The sequence below is a fragment of the Malus domestica genome, chromosome 13 (assembly GCF_042453785.1).
Source record: "Malus domestica chromosome 13, GDT2T_hap1".
Taxonomy (NCBI): domain Eukaryota; kingdom Viridiplantae; phylum Streptophyta; class Magnoliopsida; order Rosales; family Rosaceae; genus Malus; species Malus domestica.
In genome coordinates this window covers 16,130,458-16,145,201 of record NC_091673.1, presented here as the reverse complement: position 1 = coordinate 16,145,201, position 14,744 = coordinate 16,130,458, and the positions used below count along the sequence as shown (strand labels likewise).

At 34.4% G+C, this 14,744-nt stretch overlaps 1 long non-coding RNA gene across 1 annotated transcript; it reads right to left on the bottom strand.

Moving 5' to 3' along the window:
- Positions 1 to 11,887: 11,887 nt before the first annotated feature.
- Positions 11,888 to 12,791, bottom strand: LOC114820653 (uncharacterized). The gene is made up of 2 exons (XR_003768094.2): positions 12,675 to 12,791; positions 11,888 to 12,129 (listed from the first exon to the last, which is right to left on the bottom strand). It is a non-coding gene; the product is annotated as an uncharacterized lncRNA (long non-coding RNA).
- Between the last annotated feature and the right edge of the window lie 1,953 nt (positions 12,792 to 14,744).

The following is a 14,744-nucleotide window of genomic DNA, read 5'->3' as shown; positions in this document are numbered from 1 at the left end:
CTTTTCCTTTTGCTTTTGATGCCGTGCTCTTCTGCCATCCTTTGCTCTTATTTTTTCTTTTATTCTTCTTCTGTCACTCCATGTGTCTTCTCTTTTCTTATTCTTTTCTGTTCTTTTATTCTTCCACTCATCTCTGTCTGCTATTCTTCTTTCTGTCCATGTTCCATCCTCTTTCTCCTGCTTTATTTTCTCTCATGTCGTGGTCTCTTCCTCTCTTTTAGTCTCTCTGTCCCGCCTTTTTCTTATTTTTATCCTTTCTTTTCTCTTTTCTGCTTCTTATTTTCTTTGATGCCGTGCTGCCATCCTTCATGTGTGCCTTTTGCCCTTTCTTTTCTTTAACAAAATGGGCCATGATATGATCAAGCACCAAGGCTACAAGTGGAAGGCCAACTCATCCCACTCTTTTCTACCATCTTTTCTTTCCCACATCCGTGTGCTGCCCTCTTGTGTGCTGCCCTCCTGTCATTCTTTGTCCGTGTCTTCTCTTTTCTTCATTTTAATTGAAATTGATCCTAAAATAAATTTAACTTCACATTAACACAAGGTAAGGTAAAATACCACAATTTTAACACAAAAACATCACAAAGATTTTAGAAATGGATGGTATAAATGCATGAAATATATGAGTGATCAAATGCACATCAAAATCCTTCCAAATTATCTATTCTAAAATTGAGGAATGAATTGACTGTAGCTTAGCTACAATCACAAGTTTGCCATCCAATTTCACCTTATTTACAAAAAACCCATCTCATTTGGGCTAGTATTAGGGTTGAGTTGTTTTGGGCTGCTCATGATACTTTCCCTAGGTTTTCTTTTTTGTTGGTGTGAGGCCGGCCCTTTGGGAGTCTAAATGACGAGATTGCCCATATGGGCTTCAGATCGCACCATCAGGATTACAATTTAGAGGGGTGGATTCGTCATTTCATTCTTGGGGTTTCAGAGGGATTGAGGTTAAGTTGTTCCCAGCATTTCCTCCTTCTTTCTTCAACCTAGCCGTGATAGAGAGACAGAGAGACAGAGAGATAGAGACAGAGAGCGAGACGAGAGAGGTAGTGGTCGGGATGACTGCCCATCTATGCTTTAGATCACACGATGAGGATTACAAGTTAGAGGGTGGAGTCGTCATTTCGTTCTTGGGGTTTCAAAGGGATTGGGATTAGGTTGTTCCCCATTATTTAGTTCTTCTTTGTTCAACCTATGCCGTCACAGAGAGACAGAGAGATAAAGACAGATAGAGAGAGAAAGAGAGAGAGAGAGCAGGAAGGAAGAGGTAGGGTTGGGATCACTGCTCATTCTTTGTTGCATTGTCAGATAAGTGCTGTTTCAACTTATATTTTGTACCAATTTTTTTATTTTATTGTTTCTTGCATTTATGGTTGCGTGCATGTGGTGATTGAAAGGTCAAAAAAAAAATTTGCAAATCTTTTTTCCATGTTTGTTTAGGTTAGGCTAGGCTTCTGTATTTTTTTTTAATCAATTTGGGGATTTTCTGGGTCTCTATATACTTGGTCGCTTTTGGGTTTTTTTTCTTATTCTCGGTTCCTGTCTGTCTGAAAAAATTTCCAAGGTTCATTCCTTAACTTTTTTTACGTTTTCAATTTTTTCATCTGAGCTTTGCCATTCATGTTTGATTACAATATTTATGGTTGTAATAAACTCTTTAAGTGTATTGTTAGCTTTTGTTTAGACTGTTGTTAGTTGTTAAGTTGCTGCCATTTTTTGGTAATTAGTTTAAAAAAAATTTTAAAGAAGTTTTTGTTCTGTGATTTGAATTGGAACAAAATTAGTAAACACAAAAGACTGATTTACAATCTGTGATTTTCTTAAAAGAATGCCATTTTTAAATTGAGCTCTGTTTTAAATTATTTATATTTGTGCCTCTGTACTGTGTATGTGCATATATGTGTGTATGTGCAAATATTTATGCATGTAATAAACCCTTTCGCCGTATTGTTAGTTTCTGTTTAGACTGTTCTTAGTTGTTGTTAAGTTGCTACCATTTGTTGGTAATTAGTCTTATGTTTTTTTTAAGAAGTTTTTGTTCTGGGATTTGAATTGGTAATTAGTGTGTAAAACCCTTTGACCAATTTGAATACGATGTTTTTATTTCAATTGTTTGAGAATAAGAAAACTAACAGTTCTTCTCTTTTTTATGGATTGCAGAAATTGTACCGCCAACTCGGGATTTTGCATTACAGGTTTCATTCACTAACCCTAAATTTTTAATGTTGTGCGACTATAACTGTTTGTGGCTTACTTATTTGTGTTGTCCAAAATATTTTTGTGTGGTTTGTGCAAAACGTTTTTCATATGGTGTTTATTATTGGACAACGATGTGATTAATTAGGATTCTTTCAAAAACCTTTAAAAAAACGTAGCTCCTTGTAACTGTTTGTGGATTAATCTAGGTTTCATTTTCCGTATGTGTTTATCTTTTGCCATTGAATTTTATAAATGTATGTGTTTATCTTTTGCCAATGAATTTTAGAGTGTTGTTAGTTGTTGTTAAGTTGCTGCCATTTTTTGGTGATTAGCATTAAAAACTTTTTTTTAAAGAAGTTTTTGTTTTGTGATTTGAATTGGAACCCTTGAACTAAACATGTTTTTAGAGTGTGTACATCTATATGTATGTCTGTGTACATGTAAAAAACTCTTTAACTAACTACACATATTTTTACAATTGTGAAACACTCCCATTTGCTGAAAAGTGCAGTTTATATGTGTGCATGTGTATAAATGTATGTGCAAGTATATGTATCAGTATATACCTAAATATACGTTTAGATATATGTATAAGCATCTGTATAATTATATGTATATCTGTGTGCATGTATATATGTATGTATGCATCTGTGTGTGTATCTACATGTATGTGTATGTATGTATGCATCTGTGTGTGTATGTGTATGCATACATCTGTATATATGCATCTTTTTCTGTCATACATGTGTATGTATGCATGCATCTGTGTGTGTATGTACATGTAGATGTGTGTATATGTAAGGTTTAGGGTTTAGATAGTTTGTGTCTGGAGTTTGTGGTCTTTAATGTTTAGGGAAAATTTCGAAGTTAGTTATTGTTACGGGATTAGTGGTGATGGATTTCCTATGTTTGTGAATTTCAGAAATTTGGATACTCGAAGGGAACACATGGGGCTTTGGCTTTTTGAGGTATATTTATTCATAGCGGTTTTGTAACTATAGAATGTTATTTCTTTAAAGGTTTAAAGGTGCAAGTATAGAATGTCATTGCAACTTTTGTCAACGTAAAACTTTCCTTCAAGTAATTTCGATTGTATATTGGCTCTCGATGTCCACTTAATAGAGTAGCAATGTAAATTGAACTGTTTATTTTATGTATCAATTCACCTATCTCTTACCTTTTCTTTCATTTGGAGATGATTGTCTAAATGTGTGGTCTTGTGAGCGTTACTCATGTAAAACGCACGTTATCTGAATTGATACATTTAAGAATGTGAATGTATTGCTGTAGCATTTTTAGTTAATTTTTCTATGAATATTATACATGGTTTGAATACCTGCAGTAAAGCGCGAACATTCGTGCTAGTAAACTCTATTTAAATGATAGCTATTCTCCTCTTTGTATTTCTATATATAAATAATAAAAAATAACCGTACTTGTCATGACTAGTACTCACTGAATTATTAGCCTCATGATTCTTTCCATTTTCGTAATGGTTTGAACCCAACATGCTACGCTTTTTTGTTTTGGTTGACATGTGTTAGTGATAGAAGGAAAAATGCATGGGAAAAAAAGAGAAATGAAGAGTGAATGAGGGATGGTGAGAGAGATGAGAAGAAACGTACAATGCACACACAAAATAAAAAAGGGAAAATTAGAATGCCCTACATCTTTTTTATAGTTGTTAGATTAAGAGCTGGTTTGGTATTGCTGTGCTTTGAAAAAAAACTGTTGTGAGAATAGGCGGCTGTGGAAAAAAGTAGCAAAGTGTTTGGTAAACTTTTTTGTAAAAGTGCTTTTGGAAAAAAAAACCTGTATGATAGTGTTTGGTAAACTTTTATGTAAAACAGTTGTGACTGTGTGAAATGACCAAAAAGGGTATAATACTAGTTGTGCTATTAATTTAATTTTCTTAACAAATAAAAGTGAATTATAATATACTTTATTTTTAAAAGAAAAATATTTATAAACTTTATCTTAAATATTAATTAGTATGACAAACTACTTTAATTGAAATATTTTAGACTGAATAGCTAGGATTCATTAGTACAATATTGTTAATGTACTTGAAAGTAGTCTAATTAGATGCATTCATTAAACTTGCCGCTATTCTATTTCTTAATGCTTCTATCTCATGGGATCCTTCAACTTGATAATTTTAGTATTCTTCATCATCATCATCACTACTATCGCTCTCTTCACAATAGTCCTTGGGGTCATCAAAATGACGATCACGTTCAGAATGCCTCCGTATGTAGTTATGAAGAGCCATTGTAGCAATGACAATCTTCACTTGCTTATTGAATGGGTAATTAGGCATATCCCTTAAAATTGCCCATCTTTTCTTCCATACCCCAAAAGTTCGTTCAATGATGCTCCTAAGAGAAGAATGCATGTGGTTGAACACCTCTTTATGACCCGTTGGTTCGAGACCCCTACGAAAATCCAGGAGATGATATCTTTCACCTTTATATGGTCCCAAATAACCTCTCATTTGTTGGTACCCCGCATCTACCAAGTAATATTTTCCTTGTTTTGTATTGTAATAATTATACAAAGCAAGTATGTAAATTGTTATAAATAAGTATGAAGATTACCATTTGGAGGCTTTGAAAAGTTTAAATTTGGATTCCGAAGCACGGATAAAAAAACTCTTGTATCATGTACAGTGCCTTCCCATCCGGCACAAGCAAATGTGAATTGCATGTCAAAATTACATGCAGCCATAACATTTTGAGTCGGCATTCCTTTCCTACCAATGTATGGAACTTGATCCGGAGGTGGTATTGAAGCATCAACATGTACTCCATCTATGGCACCAATACAATCCTAAAAATAATAACATAGAAGAAAACCGTCAACCTACACTTATAGTTTGCAAACACTTCTAGTTTACAAATGAGTTAGAAGACGAGTCAAACTTTACCTTAAAATAAGGCATGTATCTTGTATCTCTCCTTATTTCTTGGGGAATGCCACGAAACTTCGAATTCATCGGTTTGATAATATCTATTGCCATCTTATATACGATATATAACATAACACCAAAATATCTACTAACAGTCTCACCAGAATGTTGAAATCTCTCTTGCGCTAATCTATTTTTCACACCATGTCCCAACATATGCAAGAACATTCCTAATATTTTAATTGCATTCATTTTCCTTGAACCTTTCAATCCATAATTAGTTTGCAAGTCATTGCATAATCTATAAAAGACATCTTGGCTCATCCTAAACATTCTATAGCATCGCACATCATTTCCTCGTAGTACTTCCATCAACCAAATATTACCTGTTTGGGAAGAATTCAAACACGAAGTTTTGTGGACATATTTTAAATAATATGTTTCAACAGCTCTCGCTACATCGCATATAATTACACCATCCTTCAAATCCTGAACATCATCATCAGAGGTATTCATATTGAATGTACACCTGTAACCTAACACATAATTCAACATTCCATAAGTCATAATCTAACAATCACTAAAGAGGTCATAATCCGACATTCATGAACAAGTCATAATCCAACATTTAACAAGAAATCATAATTCAACATTCAACATATAATCCAACATTCAATAAACATGTAGCAAGGTTGGATACATAATCTTAATGCAAAGTACAAACCACATATATAGTCCTAATTCATAGTTTTAGGGTTTTAGCTCCTTATTTTTCTTTGTTGAACATATATTTCAACCAAGTTAGTTGGACTTCAGGATCTTTCATCGTGCCAAACACCTCTCGCTTTTCTGCACTACAAAATAAACATGTAGCAAACAGCCATAACTCGCTAGGTGGCTCACAACCAGGCAATTGTGCAACAGTTGCTAACACTTCCGGAATACTATTGCCTATATGCAGTTTGGACATCAATGAGTTTGCAGAACTCCTAGTTTCATAAACTTCAACAAGACGGTCAATTTGACCACAAAGTTTTGCAGCACCTCCAATTTTTTTCCCTTTCTTATCAATCTTCTTCTTTTGCAATTCTCCTTGGTTAGCCGCTCTTTTTTTTCCCTTCCTAGTAGCTTGCCTTAGATCCTGCATAGTCTCACTTTCTTCCGAATCATCTAAATCAATTTGTCCTATAGATTCCTCTCTTGTCTCTGGTGGTAGTATCCCAGATGAAGGTGCCCAGGCATGTTCACCGGTAGCAACTGTGTTCGAGAACATCCTATCTAACTTGTCCTCCATCTCAGGACTAATTCCCTTTTTTCGCAACCTTGCATATTCTTTGTTTATCTACAAGTAAGAAAGAATATGGTTAATACATATTGCATGATATCATAATATTAAAAGATAAATACACAAACCTTAATTTTATTATTCCACCACTCCTCAGAGGCATCAACGGTATCCTTGCTCGAATTCCACCCTAGACCAGTTTCTTTACCAACTAGCTCTTCCACAACTTCCACTCATTTTTAAGTGCATCCCACTTATTTTTCAGTTGCTTTCTTTCATAATCATGCCCTATCTCTGCCTTGAAGTTGGCTCTAATATTTGCATATCCATTTTTGTCAAAGTGAGTGCCCGGATGATGTCCAGCCTCAACCTCCTTGATGCATACATCACAAAATATAGATATATTGTGAGCATTCCATGTAGCTGTAGGATTTGACGAAGATGCCACCTTGTTTGCCATCGATACTAACTAGTTGGAGCTTCAATCTGTGCTTAAAGCTGCTTATATGTAAATGTCATTTAAACCACAGTGCAGATACACAATACAAGTGAAAGGGTTGTATTATGCAAGGACTCAATTATATGAATTACACCGGATTAATTCTATATTAGAGGGAAAACTAAAGGTGGTTATCAATTCAAATAAAAGACAGTTGTAACCTACACAAACTGACAGCAATTGCATCTCTGATAGGGAGATGCAGTTGCATCATATAAAGTCGATTATCGTTTTAAGCACTGTCATGTTGGTTTAGTTGTAATCGATCCTTATACATATACTTGTCTACACATCCTACAAAGCTTCCAATATCTCTCTCACACAAACACACAAACAAATTCAAATTCCCAATTCACATCTCACGATCACCAAGTAGCAGAGAACAAAAGAAAAATTGATGTAACAATTGAACCAAAAATGAGAAATAGCAGTAATTAGAAGCAATGCTCAGGAATTCCATTACACAAAGGCAAATTAAATCAGCAACAATACAAATTAAAGGGGAAGTAGAAGAAAAAAATGGACCTCCACAGAAGAACAATCACAAAGCTTAGGTGTACAAGTCTCAATCAAACCAAACATAGAACACTCCCTCCCTTTTCTGTCTTTTTCTTAATTAGGAACTCAATCTCACATATGAATGACTACAAAAGACAATAAATTTGTGGGCAACTTTGCCCCTGTATTGATCTATTCTTTTTAATGAAAAACTTTAGTGGTTAACAGCAAACGACTAAATAAGCATTTAGGTCCACATACTTTTTCCTTTTATTTGGGGGAAGGGAATGGTGAGTGACAAACTCTTGCCATGTTGATGCAGCCCAAAAATGGGAACCACCAAGGAAAAAACAAGCAGACAGAAATATTGCACCACATGTGAATCATTGCTCATATAGTTTAAGTGATCATAGCAAAATTCAAAGTAAAGCACAACTAGTGTGGTTCTCCAACTAAATTAACTAGGAATTAAAAGTCATGATGGGCTGCAGAACACAACATCTGAAACTAAATTAACCATAAAGCATAACTTTCTTAAACAATTGGCTTCATAACAAAGGTTCACAACATGAATGTGTTAGTTTTCAAAAAGTATAACACCAATATTGAGCTCTCCATTAACCTAACTATAGAAATGTGAACTTCGATTTTCATTACCATCGTATCCATACCTTCCCCACCAAAACTTCACACTGAGTTAATATAGGCAGTAAATATTTTCACAATCATAGATATCAATGAATTCGAAACAAGTGTTATCCCGTAAGAAGCTATCGTTTATTGACTCCAGTTGGTCACAACAAATGCAACAAAATTAAGCACGGAAAACAAAAAACCCGAAATTTCGACTACCAACCTCATCGCCCGTTCCCGCTTAACTAAGAAGATAATGAAATCTACTGCTACTCTCGGAATCTTACTAACACAAAGATTTCTTGGACATGTATATTCAATAATCTAAAAATTGGGTCTAAACATGAATCTACCACTGAACCTGTTTTTCTGTTTCGGTGAGCCAGCCGGGTTCTCCCCAGCACACAGAGCACTCTGCGCATATAGCATACAGCACACAACATACACATTCTCCCCAGCGCATAAATTTTCTTGTTTCCTCCACAAACCCTAATTTTTTCCCCAAATTTTCCCCAATTGTTTTCTCCATCCCCAGTTTTCTCGACACCCATACACTCATCCCTTTGTTTTTTCCCACCCCTCTTTCACTCTCCCCATCCCCAAATTAAAAAATCCAAACAAATAAATAACAAAATTTTAGAGAAGAGAAGCTTACCAGAGGAAAGAGGGAAGGCGACGGCGATAGAAAGAGGGAAGGCGACGACTGGTGCTGAGACCGACGGAGAGAGAGGAAAAGGAGGAGGAGGAGAAGAGGGCGATTTCAGAAGGGCGTGCGAGAGAGAAGAGGGCGTGAATGTGTGAGAGAGAATCGAGGGCAACATTGGTAATTTGAAAATTTCATTAAAAGAAATACTGTAGCTCCGTGTTTTGAAAATAAGCTGTTTTCTGAAGCTACAGCTTCAGATCAGCTTCAGGATTTGGGCTTTTTTTCACCCTCAACTTTGAAATAAAGTTGTTTTTCAAAGTTTACCAAACACCAAAATTGCTACCAGCTTTTTTTCATCCCAGCTTTTTTTTTAATCACCTCACTCCCAAACCTGACCTAAACATGCATCTCTTTTAAAGATGCCCTACATCTTTTCTATAGTTGTTAGATTAAACATGCATCTCTTTTAAAGATTTGATTAAGGTGCTTTGATCAATTGCCACCTCAATAATTTTCTATTTATTTAATTTTCATATCATTAATTTTCCTTAATTTAAATGCATTTATATAGAGGCATAAGGTAGCTTAGCAACTAATTGCCTATAATATAGGAATTTAATTTCGTCAATCCCCTTCTATGCATTAAATGACATTTTTAATAAAATAAAATAAAAAATTAATTAACTAATTCCTCATTTCCTTATTATCAGTATTTAAAAAAATATATATCTTTCTATTAAAAATGTCTCAATAAAAGTCTTCAATACATTTTTTTTTCACGTATAGATATATAAAAAATATACTTAAAACTTATGGTACATTTGAAAACAAAAGTATCAACTGTTGGTACGTTTAGATTTCAAATGTACCGAGAAACCAAATGTATCATAAAACCAAATGTACCCATTATTATGTAACCCTTTTGGTACGTTTAGATTTCAAATATACAGACAAATCAAATGTACCAAAATTTCAAATGTACCATAAATCCAAATGTGCCCATTGTCAGGTAACCATTTTGGTATGTTTAGATTCCAAATGTACCAAAAGACCAAATGAACAAAAAATCCCAAATGTACCACAAAATCAAATGTCTATATTAGATAACCCTTTTGGTACATTTACATTCCAAATGTACCGAGAAATACAAAAAATCAAATCCACTATAAAACTAAATGTGTCCATATTATAGGTAACTAGACGTAGCTATATAATCAAACAAATATTTATTATGTGTTGGATCTTCTAAATAATAAAATTTGACAATTTTTTTACAAATATTCTACTATATTCACACAAAAAAAGTAAAAATTATAACAAACAATAAAAAAAATGCATAGAGATGGATAATAAATGCATAAATATAGGGATAATAGGAAAAGAAAAAAAATGAAATGCCCAGGAGAAGTTGTGAAAAACTAAAATTCTAAACAAAATTGAACTTATGTGAAAAAGCTGAAATTAATAACCAAAATTTTAGGAAAATGTTTAATCAAATTTTCAAAAGGAGTGTATGTTTAGTCTAAAAAATTAAAAAACGAGGCACCTATATCAAAACGCCCCAATAAAAAAACCAAATACAACTTTAAGTAACATTTTCAAGATTTTGTTTTCAATTTTTCTTGTTTATTATCCTCTCTCGCCCATCACTCTTCTTAATCTCTCATTTCTCTCACATACTTTCACTTATCTAAACACAAAAAAAATTAAAACCAAAAGCTAAAAATAAAGTGGTAATCAAACAGATGCTCAATTAGTAAAGGGTGTTTTGGGGTTGAGTGTATAGGTATAGTTAAAGAGTAATATTATTCACACACATTTTTTAACCTCTCCTCCACCCCTTATTATTTTTTATCATTTGGTCTTCATCAATTATTTCGATCTAATCGTCGAATGTTGAAAAGAGTATTTTAAAGGTAAAAAAATGATGTGTATATAGCACTACCACCCTAGTTACAACTTCCCTTTATTACAGACCAGCCTTTTGAGACGTTTTTGCTGCACTATTTTTAGGGGTGGCTACAACTCTTTTTTTTTATTTTTTATTTAAACAAACGATGTGGGCAAGCTTCACAATGGACTACAACTCGATTTTAGTTGTACTCAATTCTTCTCATAGAGTTGAGTATTATCTTTTAAAAGTTGTTCAAATCAGCTCATTAAATTTCTTCGAATTTTGGAGCGCACAACCAATATTTTCTATAATTTTGTGTTGTTATATCTTAACTCCGATTTCCACTTGACTATACTGAAGGCTGACTATATCAAAATTAGGCCACCAACTCCAACTTGAATGTTGAAAATTTTGGCTTGATAGTGCCAGTTTCTGGTAAATTTACCAGTAGTTGATGTAGCTTAGCTTCCCTTCTGTTGGCCACCGGTATCGACGCCTCGTCTGCCTTTCACACACTAAATAAGTGAAACACAAAAACCTGTTGTGGAGATTGAAAAGAAATATCTAAGGCCACGTTTTTTTTTGGTCAAACTAGAGATTTGTTAAATTAGATATTATATTAGGAAACCGACAGGGTCCAAACTCACACTGTTGTGCAATGACAACACTCTTTTTTACCATTGTGGTAGATGGTCACTTGTATATCTAAGGCCACGTTTGTTTGGTGGAAACTACGATATGAAATAAGAGAAATCAATACTCATAATAATTCGGCAAGCAAGCCTCTATTATTTGGTGTGAACCCGAAAGCGGTTAACAACTCATGAGAGAGCATTTTGTATTCCTTACCCGAAGTAGTTAAGAGCATTTACCCCATGCTTTGGAGCCCTTAGTTCGATTCCCCCTCCCCCAATAGCTTCTCTTGTATAGAACAACAGAAATATATGCAGGCAACATATAAACTATGAAAACATGGTATACAAGACCGCAATTACAAAACCTGGAAAACTTGAAACAACTACACCAAAGAGTTGATAAGAATTTTGGTCACATTAGGAATGGTTTATACTCTCTTATTCACAAGTTCATATCACTGATTGCTTGCCCTATCGAGAGCTTAAACATTTTGGAGTACAGAGAGGAGAAGAGCACTTTGATTCAATTTCCATGGCTTCTTCAAGTTAGTACAATTTCTACATTTGGTTTAAAATTTTATTTAGTTTAATGTGATTCAGTTACTTGAGTAGACTGCGGAACTATGAATTTAGTTATGGATTACATATAGATCATGATGCATTGCCAGTGGAAACACTATCCTAAATTGAGCAATATAATTGAATCTTTGAGTATTTTTTTCATAGATTAATTGTCAAAATACCAATGAAAACAAAAAAAATGCTCATGGTTATACATTTGTTCAAATACTAAACACTTGTATCCTCAAGAACAGAAATCGGAGGGAAGAAATAGTAGATAACAGACTGATATATCGCTTGAATGTTGCTTAGCTCTAGGTTTTTTTAGTCTGTCATAGTCGGTCAAGACCACTGTCAGCATGTCCCTAACAAAGAGGACAAAATATCAGACACAGACCTAATGGACTCTCAACGTGCAAATGTCTTCAAAGTATAACTTGAAGTGTATATACAGACTAGATAAACACATAAAACTGACACATAACAATCAAGTGAAATTCTACGATGGGAACTAGGAGTTTGAATTGATGCCATGTTGTTCGTGGCTTTTTATCAAAGCCATATTTTAATTACATGCTTGGAAACTATAGTATTGGTATTAAGTATCTATCCTACTAATGTATTGTAACCTCTCTATTTAAAGGACTTCATATGTATGTTTAAGGGAGACTTAAATGAATTAAAATATATTGTTTTGTGCAACTGAAAAGTGTATTTTTCTTCTTCTCAAATCAAGTATTTGGTTTGGTTGTGTGAGTAAATCCATGATTAGTAATGTCTAGCGAGCTTCGTTAGCCTTAATTGAGTGATTACCAAGTTATATATCCCTCGTCTCTCAATAAGCCCTTGGTTTGTCAAACATCAAAGACAAACTTGAAGATTCAGAAATTAGGGAAGAAAAATAAGGTACCTTTGGTAAAACAGTAGCAGTAACGGCGGAGCAGATGAGATTGAGAGGAGGAGGAGGAGGCGACTCTGGCTGAAGACCGAGAGAGAAACGAGAGGATTTCTTTCTGCTGTTCACGCGTTTTTTTTTTTTTTAATTTAATTTTATTCCTTCTTTTTACCACATTATCTAGTCAAGGCCCAAATGCCTCATACCAAGGAAACTAACCGGCCCAATCCATCTGTAAAGGAACATATTGGATCAGAACTCGGAAGCCCAATATACTTCTACCAAAATAAAAAAAAAGCCCTATTCCTTCAAAAGGAGAGAGAAGTCGATGTAAAGGGAACATATCCAATTTTACACCTTTACAAGGTTCCGACCATTAGAACTCCTAAAATATAGTGGTTAGTTAGTACCTTATTATCGTTCAGAAAAAAAAGTTAGTGTTGCAATTCTATTAGAATATGAATGTGATTGTGTAAATCCTAGTGTATCTAGGTATATGTTTGAATATTTCCTTTAATAGTTAATATCCTATTAGAGTTGTAATCCTAAAAAGGTAATGAATTAACTTTCCATACTACTATAAATAGAGGCACAATAGGGTGGAATAGAACACACCTCACAATTACACATATCTCTCTTTCTCTCTAACATTGCCGCACCCCTCTCTATAAGGCCTCCGTAATTGTTTAGTAAATTATGCATACAACACGTTATCAGCACACTCTTGACGTTGCGCTAAAGAGAATTTGATCTTCAATAAGGGAAGTATTATGTTTTAATCATTCTTTTTATGATTAATTTATTATTTTATTGTATTGATCTACATGCGATTGATTCAATTTAATTACTCTTTGTTGAACGTGATACAACGCATTGGAGATGCAATTCCGACTTTTCAAGAAGGATCTACAAAGTCAAAGGCTTTTGTTGTTTTCTGCCAATTAGGTACGCTTAAAATAAAGGAAGATATTTGAAATGACCGTGAAGCATGAAAGCATTCCCCATGATGCATGAACCCCCTATATTTATAGTTTCCTTCCGATATATATATATATATATATATATATATATATATATTGTATATGTTTCATATATTCGTCAATATATACATACGTTTCATGCATTACGCAATTTTTCCTATGTGGAATTTGTAAGTCAAAGAATTGAAAGAAAATAGAAGCAATTTTGGTTTTTTTTTTACAAACCCTAGAATTAAAAAAAATAAAAACAGGAAATTTAAATTTGGAAAATCTACGACTTAGTCGTGGCCTGGAGCCGCGCCACCACGCCAACCTCACCTTGAGCTTGAGGCTTGAACGCTGGAACTGTGAGGTAGCAACCTTTTTGGGCTTGCTACATGTGCGTGAGAACCAGGCAAGGCATGCGTCTGGGCTCCTTACTGAAGACCTGCAACTTTTGGCCCACATACCAGCAATTTGTTTTTCCACTGGGACCAAGCCAGCACAGTTGGGCTTTTCTTGCGCACTCAACCCACACCTAGCTAAGGCTGAGGTGTCTTTCCCTCACAGCCCTATTAGGCTTGTTTTCCTCTGCTGCAAGCCTACAACTTGGGTGCTTTTATGGGCTGATATGCAGTTATGTTATGTAGCCCAAGGCCTACAGCTTACTGCAGGGCCGTGCCTCACACAACCAGCCCACACATGTTGTGCTGTGATTTTTTTTCTGAACCCAATGTCCTGTTTTTGGCATTCCCGCTTCATAACCATACCCAAATATTTTTTGGACGATTTTTGTTAAAGCAGCACTAGGCTATATTTTCTTAATTATTTGGCCCGAAGTCATCTAAAGTAAATATGACCCGAAGTCATTATTTTGCTTCTAAGATCGACCCCGAATGGTTTCGATCTATTGAATTAATTAAAAGTTACATGTAGTCCATTAATCTGATAATTAATCCAAAATTATTAACCTGAATATCACTTTTGGACATTAACGATTCAATATTTTTATTTCTTTTCTTTGAACTGTTGACTCACTTTCATAGTGCTAAAGCACTCACACTTTAGTTCCCGAAGCAACTCAAATCCATTACCCTTAAATCAGCATATTGCATTCCATGTTCTT